Genomic DNA, 10696 nt, shown 5'->3' with positions numbered 1-10696 from the left:
TGGAATGGAACAAAATCATTCCCAGTGAGCACATTCAGGCAGATGTTATGTTTCATCCTAAACTTGTCTTGTAAAATTGCCTACTAGTATATGGACATCATTTCTAGGAGACAGGGCATCACATGTAATGTTCGTGCTGCAGGAACAACCAAACATGGATGTAATTCCCAGCGATGCTGTCCTGGTTTTTCTCAAGTCAAAAATGTGCACTTCGCTTGGGGTTGAACGTGTGACCCTCTGGTGATCGTCCCCCGTCAGCCGCTGCCTCCTCTGCACAGAAAAACTCTGTCCCTCAGCGTCACTTATTGAGTCAGCTGACTTACCGCGGCAGCATTACTTCTGTACTACTTGGTTGTTTATCTGTGGAAGTGATAGCAGCCCGTGCCATGCCTTCGACCTGGCACATGAGATTAGTGTATGCGCTCTCTGCTGTCACGCCAATCAGTTCAACAGACACAGAGGGATGGCAGCCCACCCACCATACACACATGCAAACCACAACAACCAAACACACACACAGAGCCACCACTTCCCTCTGAGGAGCCAGATGATGGCACAGGGCTGGAGCGCTGGTGACAGTTTTTCTTGCGAGTCAACATGAGGAAGACAATGAAGTGTGTTTAGCCCGAGGGTTAAGGGGACAGAGGCGGGGGGGGGTGAGAAAGTTAGAGATGTATTGCACACACAGTACACACTGCAGATGTCTCCTCTACCCATCTGCTGCAGTAAGAGGAGAAGCACAACTTGTTTCTTTTACACACCGTCAGTCAGCATAAGGACTTCCTGCACCTGGCTGCAGGTTATTGCTCAATGTTTTTTCTCGGGATTTAAAGATAATATAAAATCCCTTAAAGGAACATTTCTGTATATTTCAACCTGCTGTTGAAAAGAAAAGGGTTCATGTAAAAATCATGTTTGTTTGGAAAGCCTTAGGAAGCTTGCCACAAAAATATGTTCGGCACAATATCACATTTTCCTGAATCTACCGGTATATAACAAAGATTGGCAAGTGCGACGTTAGCATGATCAAAAGAGCAACAATGGCGCAAAATGGCCTTCAGGGAAGCGCTGTGCACTTATTATAATTGTTGCTGCTTTCTGATGGCCACAGCTCCTCAGGAAACAACAAACTGCAGATAAAACAGTTTGGCATACCAAGAGAAAAAATGCATGAGCCTGCCACTTCACTTTGACTCGATATATGTTCATGTACTGTATATCCACTACTTCTTTCAGAATGTGTAAGATTGATTGAGGCAAGAGTGGAAACTCTGGGGCTTCTGTATTGCTCAGCGTCAGCGTTCTCGCCTGACTTAACGGTTTATTTGTCACCGCATTGACACCTGTGATCACAGAGAAAGGTCGGCAGTCTATCATAACACATTAGATCTCCCCTCCGCTGTATTGACACAAGTGGTTTGGAGAAAGAGTGGGGGAGGAGGGGGGGGGCATGCGTCTTGTTTGCCATGCATCTCATAATGGAGTGAAATATTTGCGTTTTTCACCCGCTGATGGCAGGGCGGACAGTTAGTCGCTGGAGATATGAACTAATGGTGAAATGACACAGAGAGATGTAATGTTGTGCAAAAACACAATATCCTCCTCATTGCCTGTGTTTGCGAAGATGCACCGAGGAAGGACTTTTCTAGATAAACATCGCAAACATTTGGCACATACTGTATTTGCCTGCGTCTTGCTGTTTCCCAGGTGCTTTCTGTACGTATTTAAAATATTATTTAAAGGTCCCCTATTATACTGTTTTTTATCAATATATTATAGGTCTCAGATATATACAAAACATGTCTCTGGAGTGTTTGGGTCCAAACACCAAACAGATCGTTGCAGCATCCCATAATCCCCTCTGTTTCAAAAGTGCTGATTCTCTGTCTGTTACTTCAGATGAAAATAAGGAGCCCCTCCCCACGCCCCACTGAGAGATATTTGGTTACAAAGAACACAATGGTGCTCTAGGAGGAGATTCAGGTGATAAGGTGGGGGGGAGGTTACCTTGGTTGGTGATTGGCTAATTTTTACACAAGCCAAAAAATCGTTATGACATCATAAAGTGGCCAAAATCTGATCAGCTCATTTTGCAGACAGATTTTTTTTTTAATGGATCAGGACAAAAAAAATATCTTTTCCTGAAACTTTCAGAATCTCTTTCCACAGAGGGGATCACATGTTGAAAAAGTGGATTTTGCATAATAGGTGACCTTTAAATGATTTCATACTTCCTACCACAGTTAATTTCCCCTTCTTTCCTCTTACACAGTAAAGCATGGGGCTGTTAATAAGCACTCTTTGGTATTCCCAGGGTGCCTGCTCCTCTGCTGTACCGTGTTATACTGCACTATCTGACATCCATGTTTTCAATTAGGCACCCCTCTGACCAGCCCCTAGCAATCTCACCTCTTCACTCTTAAACCAAAAAAAAAGACGGTTATTAGTGTGAAACCCCCATGGATATTTTTCACCAAAATTGTTGTGCCAGGCTGATGGTTTGAATGGATGCTGTGCATGTAAAGCAGTGGGGATCTCTCTTGCTGGGAATCATCTTTGAATTGCACACCTTCTACCAGGACCCTGACAATGGCACAATTTGTGGTATATACAGACACTGGCGCCTTTTTTTTTCTCACAATGGTTTGTACTGCAGGAGAAGTGAACATGTTTGCTTTGGGGGTCAATCGTCTTCCCAGTCAGTTAGAGGGGCCAATACATATTTCTGCAGGAGCTCTTTAATCCACTTCAAGTCCTGTCGCGAGTGTGATGGTCTCACCCTGTTTTCTCTCCGGTATCCTGCCGCCCATACTGTACGTGTCGGCATGTGTGCTCTTCTCGCCCTCAGACGTGTATTTATCCTTCTCTCCCTCGACGCTCGCTGTGCAGAGGCGATGGGTGCCGAATGAAAGGAAAAAAAAGGAGGAGGCGAGAAGGTTAGCTGACTGTTTGACTTTCCCGTCGTGTCCCCCCTGTCTTTAGGCATGGAGGGGGTGTCGTGTTGAGCCTGCAATTAAGATTCTGCTCAGCCAGCCTACACCAATGGCTCAATGGGGCGAGAATAAGCAAGCCCACTGGTGATAAATGGCCCACGTCGCTGTCCATGTCCTTCCAATATAACCTGGGCATTAATTACACCAATTGGTATTGCACTGTCATCAATATCCATCTGTGCTGCAGTCCAGAGTGTATATGAACGCATCAGCCTGAACAGGCAGATAGTGCTCGCACTGCACAGGAACACAGAGGAATGATTTCATCTTTAAGGCAAACTTTGCCAATAAAATGCACTCAGGTTGTTCGCAAGCGTGAGAGTGTTCGATACTGATATGCACACAGAGTTTTTTCACTTTGCTTTAAAGACGCTGCCCTCCCATTTACAGCATCTTAAGCACCTTGCCAACATGATTATGGGATTTTCGCAACTTGTCTAGACTGTCCTCTGCATTATCGCTCGTGGGTGTCTGTTTATTTCCCCTGGAGTTAGCCACCTCACGCGTTTTAGATCCTTGACAGTAAAGAAAAAACACACTGTACAAACTTCCAGAAAGGTAATCAAGTTTAGTGCGGGTAATCCATCACAATGAGCGCACAGCCTTTGATTGTTTTTGTCAGTTACTTCCACTAACTGCATTCTCAGCCGTCAATCACATCAGAAGAGAGAAACAACGGTAATAAATCTGAAAGGAAATATTCCTGGAAGACAGGAACGGTGTTATGATGCTTTTCTAAGCAACCATGATTCATAATCAGTGTCTTCTCTGCTGGCTAAACCTGCGGGGGTTTAGGCTTTGGTTATCACCTCATTGTTTGTGTCTAAATCCTAGGAAATTAAATAAATGGTAACAAATTGAACAGACTTTCTAGAAAATAGCTTAGAATATTGCAAACATATTTCTCAACACTCATTCACTGTCTTGTGCTATGAGGAACTACAACAATGAAACTTTTTGTGAAATAAAAAGGACCAATAGTCCAGAGGTGAGAAGGTATTCAGTAGATTTAATCTTGTTGTTATTTACCGAAGTATTTCAATTTTCTGCTACACTTCCATAAAACGCATATTGTCATTCTTAAGAACACAAAAAGGCCATCTCTGGGGTCTCTTGATACTGTATGTGTTACATATGTATTACTTATAACCAGTTTCATCTGGAATATTTTACATTAAAGCAAATTTTAGATTTGTTCAATTGTATGTAGCAGAAATAACACTTTTTCTTCAAAGTTAATCATATCATGACGCCCATGAGTAAGTAGGTTAATTCTGTTGATTGGCCTGACCCTAGACAGTGATCTACTGGACTTACTATATACGATATATAGTTAGGTAGAAGTATATAAAGTAGTCAGAACATTAGCTACGTGTCAATCTGCACCAATGGTAAAATGTTGCTAACAAAAGGTGAATAAAATTCCAAAATGGTGAAACATTGGACAAAACTGATCAATTTAGCAAATGATTATATTTCCATTTTGTTTTCAACATTATGTCCCACCATTTGAGTCACACTGATACTTGAAGTACAATTTGTTGATAGAACTTTAAGTTGAAATGGAATATTTGACATTGTTGAACTGCACATTTTACGTAATATTCTATGTACTGTATCTAATGTTCTGATACAGATCCCAACAATATGATATTCACAGTAAATCCAACCAAAACTTTCCTAAAAACCTGTACAATTAGTTTACTTTGTTGCCTATACACCAACTGCAGTACAATATAGGAAGGTGAAATGAGTCCAACTAGCTAAAGTGACTTTGGTTGTAAACTCAGACCATCTGTCCTGTCACTTAACCTGCACCTTTATGTTTGCTCCTTGTCCCGCGAACCTTTACCGTACAGCGGTCATCCTCCCTCATAATTAACAGAAGTAGATTTCAAGACGGAGTTACGGTACGGTTGGCATTGAAGTTATGAGGGCAGGTACGACTGACTGGAAACTTTCGAGAAGCATATGGTGAGCAAGGCCAATGCCATTCTAAAGTAGTTTACTTACGGAGGACAAAGTGAGCGTTTTGCATTCTGATATACTCAAAAAGATCCTTCAGTGGATTAAATACTTCATCAAAGTATGTTATTGTTATGCCTGAAGTCTTGTCTTATCAGTTAATACATGTCTGCTTATTTTCTGCTGTATCCAGCAAATGTAATTGTAATATCTGTCTGCAAACAGATAGGGGTCCCTGCGCTGACTTTTGCACTGTGTTTGCTGTTGTGGTGATTTTGTAATACGGAGGTTCTCTATAACCTGTCGATGGGACGATTGGATTCTGCAAAAATAGAGGCAATTTGTTGTATGTGAAAATGAGCAGAGGTAACAGAAATAATGCCATTTCACATGCTTTTGGGAGCTAATGAGCAGTTGTCACAGTCTAGGTTTTTTTTCTTCTTTTCACAGTTTGTGCTACTAGTCATTCAACATTCAAGTTTACCAAAGTCAGACGCAGCAAGCTAATCAGCAAGCCCTGAGGCTGCAAAGCTGTGATTTGTGCGTGGACTACATCATACACAGTGTGGTGTGCGCCAAGAGGCCGTTTGTCAAGATTTATGCATGACAGAAATGCATACAAAAGCACAACCTCAACAAACCGCTAATCAGTCTTAATAGGGTTTTAGAGTTTTGAATCGTCAAGATCAAGGAAAACACAACCCACTGACATCATCACATTTAATCGGCTGGGCTTGCTAAAATAAACTTTTAAGAACGGTCATTAAACCAGGAAAGTCATCAAAGAGGGCAGATGTTTGTTAAATGGAGGGGAAAAGAACAATGTGTGTAAAAAAACGTGTTTTTCCTTTCTATTTTGTATTTGATACTTTTAAAATACAAGCTTAACTAAAATCACAAACACATTAGGCTCTCATGTGGCTGTATTTTATAACAACTGCTATAAAAGTCAACATATTTGAGTAACAGAACGTCGAACAAGGCAGTTAATTCAGAAAATCCAAACAAAAAACATCGGAAAAAACCATAACCATATTCCATATCAAGTTTTGATCAGAAACGTAAGGTCCCAAGAAGATGACTCCTACTGACTTTTTTAATCCTCTGAACTTTAGTCTAGAACGTCATGTTTGATGTTTGTGTTTTAAATGTCTAATTTTGATTTGAAGGTTTCTTGGTACACACATTGATGACAACCTAAGAATACATGCGGTTATCTTCAGAAATACCTTACATTTTCATCGAAAGCCACGAAGAAGTCAACATGTGTCAAAGACTTTGGATTTACCAAAGCATGGCCAATACTACACTTATTACCATAATATTTTTGTAGACACCAAAGATGGTGTTTCAAAGTGAGGGTGTCCGATTGTAGGTTTCGGAAAGTTACAGAAATTGTCGCAAACTGCCCCTAAAAAAATTATCCATTGGTAAGATGTGAGGGAAAAGGGTTTTCCAAAGCTCTCCGACTAGCAGTTCTTACAGGGTATAATGGCGCCATTAGTCTTGTTTTTCTCAGTTGATGGTCCCTCATTATAACACACTGGACTGTGAGCTTATCTTATCTTTTAGAGAGTTTCCTGTTTGGCTGTCTCGAGAGTCACATCTTGGCATGGAAGTAACCAAGTAATTCTGCTCCTCAATATGACCTTCAAAAAAAGCATAAACAAGAAAGCACTTTTTTTTCTTTCAGCCGTGCACATATACACAAATCCCCTCGCACTGCACCTTCAGAGGTCACTGAAATTAGGCCTGTGGACAGAAATATCTCTTTTTATCTGAGCAGGAGTTGACGGTTTGTCTTCCAAACTATATTTGTGAGATCTCATTATTTTCATTTCCTATCCTGTCACTTAGTATTAGGTTTCTTCCGTTCAGTGCACACAGGAATAGCTGCAGTCTTGATACGGAGCCAGGGTTCTGTGAAAGAGATGCATTTCAATAACAAAGGCATATATCACTAAGGATTGGCGGTTTAGTACCGTAAAATATCATTGATTTTGCTGAAATGCTTCAATCTTTTTACTGTGCAGGGATGTACTCGGCTGGACTGGAATGGATATCAACATAAAATGGGCCACTTATTACAAGAGGGAAGGTTCTCTTTCTTAGTTCCTCCCTCATAATATTGCAAATGAAATTACAAACCGTTGTGTTCCCCAGCACCATGTCCAAATGGAAATGCACGTTAATTCATGCATGAAAGCACTGTTGGTGCTGTTGAAAAATTCCACTGATTCCAGACGCTGGAATCCACCATGGTATTATTCATTAAGACAAGTGAAACGTTGGGAGTCTGCAAGTGTATCTCAAAACAGGGCCGACCATATGTTTAGTGTCAATATGACTTCACGGTTGCCCATGTGGAAAATAGCTGCGGGCCACAGAATGCGCACTTGCACAGTGCTGCTTTTAGATAAATAATCTTGAACTGTGAAATTTGAAATAGGAAATGAGAGCCATGTCTAAAAATAATTTCCACCCAGCTTTTTAATTGTGACAGAGTGAAAGTAAATGGTTGATTATGGCGATTTTGGGTTTGTTTTTTAGGAGTGGGAAGAGTCGTCTGATTGTTTCCAATGCCCTTGGTGATTCTCCAAGGACTGGCCTGGCATGAAATTGGCAGAAGCAGGGACCGGAGCGAGGAGAGAAGAAGAAAGCAAGAAAATAATGTGCAAGCGAGAACAGATATAACTGTGGGTAAAATGTCCAAGAGTAAAGGAATGGTGTGCAAGAGAGCTGAAATGATGAAAAGACCATGGAAAAGGAGGAGGATAATTTGAGGTCTGCTGGGTTTCCTCCCAGCCATATACACTCCAGAAACTTGCTAAAAAAAACTCAAAGTTCAAAACGAAGGACCAGCAGCCTTTAGAGTCAGACAAGGTAAAGCTTCTCATTAGTGGTTGGCATCAAACGTCCACTACGCACATTTTGGTGAGATACTAAATGTATTGAGTATTAACACCCGAGGTTTATATTGTGCTCTCACTAAATGAAAGAAAATTGTATTGATTCGATTTTTTTCCGTTTCATTTATATCTTCAATTAAACGGTAAATGGTCTGTACTTATATAGCGCTTTTAGTCTTTGCAACCAGTTAGGAAGAAGTCTCTTTCGCATTGACGGAATCATTGGGGTACCACCTAAATTGACGTATTGCGCAGAGACGAAAAGATAAACATTAATCAGTGTTTGATGTCTGTCTTCCTGGATTCACATTGAACCGCCATTTTAATGTGTTTCAGGTATTCAGATAAATGGCTGCAGTCACTTTTGGATTAAGTTCGAAATAAAGCTTTTGAGATAATTGGGCAAACCTGTTAGCTTGCCTTCTTACTTCCTGTTTCTTTCCTGTTAATACGAACAGATTGTTCATTTGGGTGTCTCTGTGTTAGTACTTGTCATTAAGGTGATTATCCACAATCAATATTGTTGGGGCTTTAAAGTCCCGCCTCTCCCCACCGACAAGGATCATCCTTTCTTTCCGTTCCCTTTCCCAGGAGACCCCACTCTTTTGTGTGCCTGTGTTCCACATGCCCCCCCTCAAGGCTCCCCACTGTTTTCATGGATCTGTTTCATTAGCCACCTAGTTTGAATTGTCCCAGAGGAAAGCCTGAGGGCCGCAGTGTTTACTAAATGTGTCTGTTACTGCGCATCATCCTTGTAAAAGACGCAAAAGCCTCCATTTAGGAAGAGTGAGCTAAACGAGAACGCGCTAATTGGATTGGCATTTCACAAAAGGCAGATTTGACTTCATGCTAATGTGATTGTGCTTTTCCTCGCTAAGAGACCAGAATGAGGTTAGTGAGATTTGAAAGAAAGCGAAAGCGTGTGTTTTGTGCCGAGGAGAGTTGAAAAGAGACAGATGTGCTCGAGAGAAAAGCATTTCTAAAAAAAGCTCAACAACCTTATCCTAAATTAAGAAAAACAAACACAACGGTACGGTATATACGGCGCTGAACTACTCACTCTTCCAATATGTTGTTGTTGTTCAAATGATAAAACAATGTATACTAACACAGTTTGTTCCAGGGCAAATTGAATGCATTTCTTAACAGTTTTTGTCCTTACTTAACTGATCCGAAGAGACTATTTTGTAAATATTCATAAACATTGCTGAGGTCTAGTTTTTAGATCACTTTAAGATCCCCTAGCCGTTCATCTCATTTCTGCCTGATTCTTATAAAGCCCTCCACTGCCTCCAATGCTATTGGACTGATCGCACTACCCAATTACAACCTCTGTGGATCTCAAGATGCTGATGAGTACGAGGGTATTACTGTCCAATCACACATCCGCCACTGACAGTGCACATCGACTCGGCCTCCTAATCCTGCTCCCAGAGTCTGAGATGCAGATGGAGTTGATTCAAAGTGTCTTCATTTGTTTTTCTGCAGTGGCTGTTGAGAGACCCGTCTCTCTGCTGATTAAGACTGATCCTTCGGCAGGCCACACCGAAGCTAAACTAATCATCCTATAAATGGGTTACATGTCAATGTTGTGTTGATAAGTGTTGAGCTAGATAATGGTTGTCACGCTTTGTTGGATGAGGGGAGAACAGAGAATGTAAGGGATGAAGCAGCCAATATGGATTCCAACGGTATGGATTATGTTATTTATCTAAAAGAATATGGCAGGCATATTTTGTGATGTTTTGGAGTTCAAAAGTATTGTCAGAAAAAGCCTTTCAGTGAACTAAATAACTTTAAAAGGTTAACGTTTCAACTGGTTCTTGGCATCTGAAAGTCAAGCAGAGCAGGAGGTGAAATGTGGTTTTGCACATAAACAACCCCGAAAGGAAAGCGAGGGCAAGAGAGCTGTTTTCATCCTGTAGTAAACAAAACATCCCCCTGCGGGGTGAAATCTCCTCGAACATCTGGCTCCATTATAGGACCCTGTCCAGTCTGCACTCGCTGTAGGAGCTAATTAGAAAGAGAGAGCAGATGAGGCGAATGAGCGAGGGCAGAGAGAGGAAGACCCAAGATAGAACTCCAGATTTCGGTTGGCCAGTAATACACGACCCACATTTTCTTTAACTCCACTCAAATACATCTCTGAGGCTTCATACAAACCACAGGGCAACAGATTGGAGGAAAGTGAGAGGAGAGTTTAGGTGTACTTGATATTTAGAAAGGGGTTCAGAGATTGATTATCAATTAGCCCCTAATTCTTAACTGCCCATACCGTGAAAGCTACAGTCTGAATTATTATGATAATGTAATGGCTACAATCTTAACCACCTGTATGCTGAAGGCTAAATATTGTATCCTTTTGAAGCACATATGTTTTTTTGTTTTTATGTTTGTGCATTTAACAACTTATGTGCAAAATACCTTTACAATTGACAACACAAAGTTAAAGAGTATGCTGTAGATAATCAGTGCCTCACACTCGAGTATTTGACAAGAAGAGACAAAGATGCAAGTATGTGACTTAAGCAATCATACACGAGAGGTACAGTACAGTACAGTACAGGCGTACTGTCGTACCACTAATGACGTTCAAGAACGGCCTCAAGTGTATGATTGCGATTCTATTACACAAACTATCATTGTAATCAACAATATCGTAAAATAATTTCATAATGTGGGCTAATTTGCTCCAAAACCTACGCTTTCTGCTTGAGTTAATCTCCGTCAGAAAGTAGTTCCTAGAAAGTAGTTCCCATGGTAACGATAGTACAGTAAGCTGTTCAGCTCCGGTTTGGACACTGTTCCGAAATCCACCATTTTCTCCTG

General features: G+C 41.1%; 1 long non-coding RNA gene across 1 annotated transcript in view; it reads right to left on the bottom strand.

Annotated features, from left to right (window-relative positions):
• Window positions 1-2869: 2869 nt before the first annotated feature.
• LOC104943344 (uncharacterized) overlaps window positions 2870-10696 on the bottom strand; it is an 8502-nt gene continuing 675 nt past the window's right edge. The window contains exon 3 of the long non-coding RNA XR_798101.1: window positions 2870-2881. This is a non-coding gene — a long non-coding RNA (uncharacterized lncRNA). The remainder of the gene's footprint in view (window positions 2882-10696) is intronic.

This window comes from Notothenia coriiceps, unplaced genomic scaffold, assembly GCF_000735185.1.
Source record: "Notothenia coriiceps isolate Sejong01 unplaced genomic scaffold, NC01 NC01_scaffold00000339, whole genome shotgun sequence".
Taxonomy (NCBI): domain Eukaryota; kingdom Metazoa; phylum Chordata; class Actinopteri; order Perciformes; family Nototheniidae; genus Notothenia; species Notothenia coriiceps.
The sequence above is the reverse complement of the archived record's forward strand: the minus strand, read 5'-3'. Positions and strand labels throughout refer to the sequence as shown.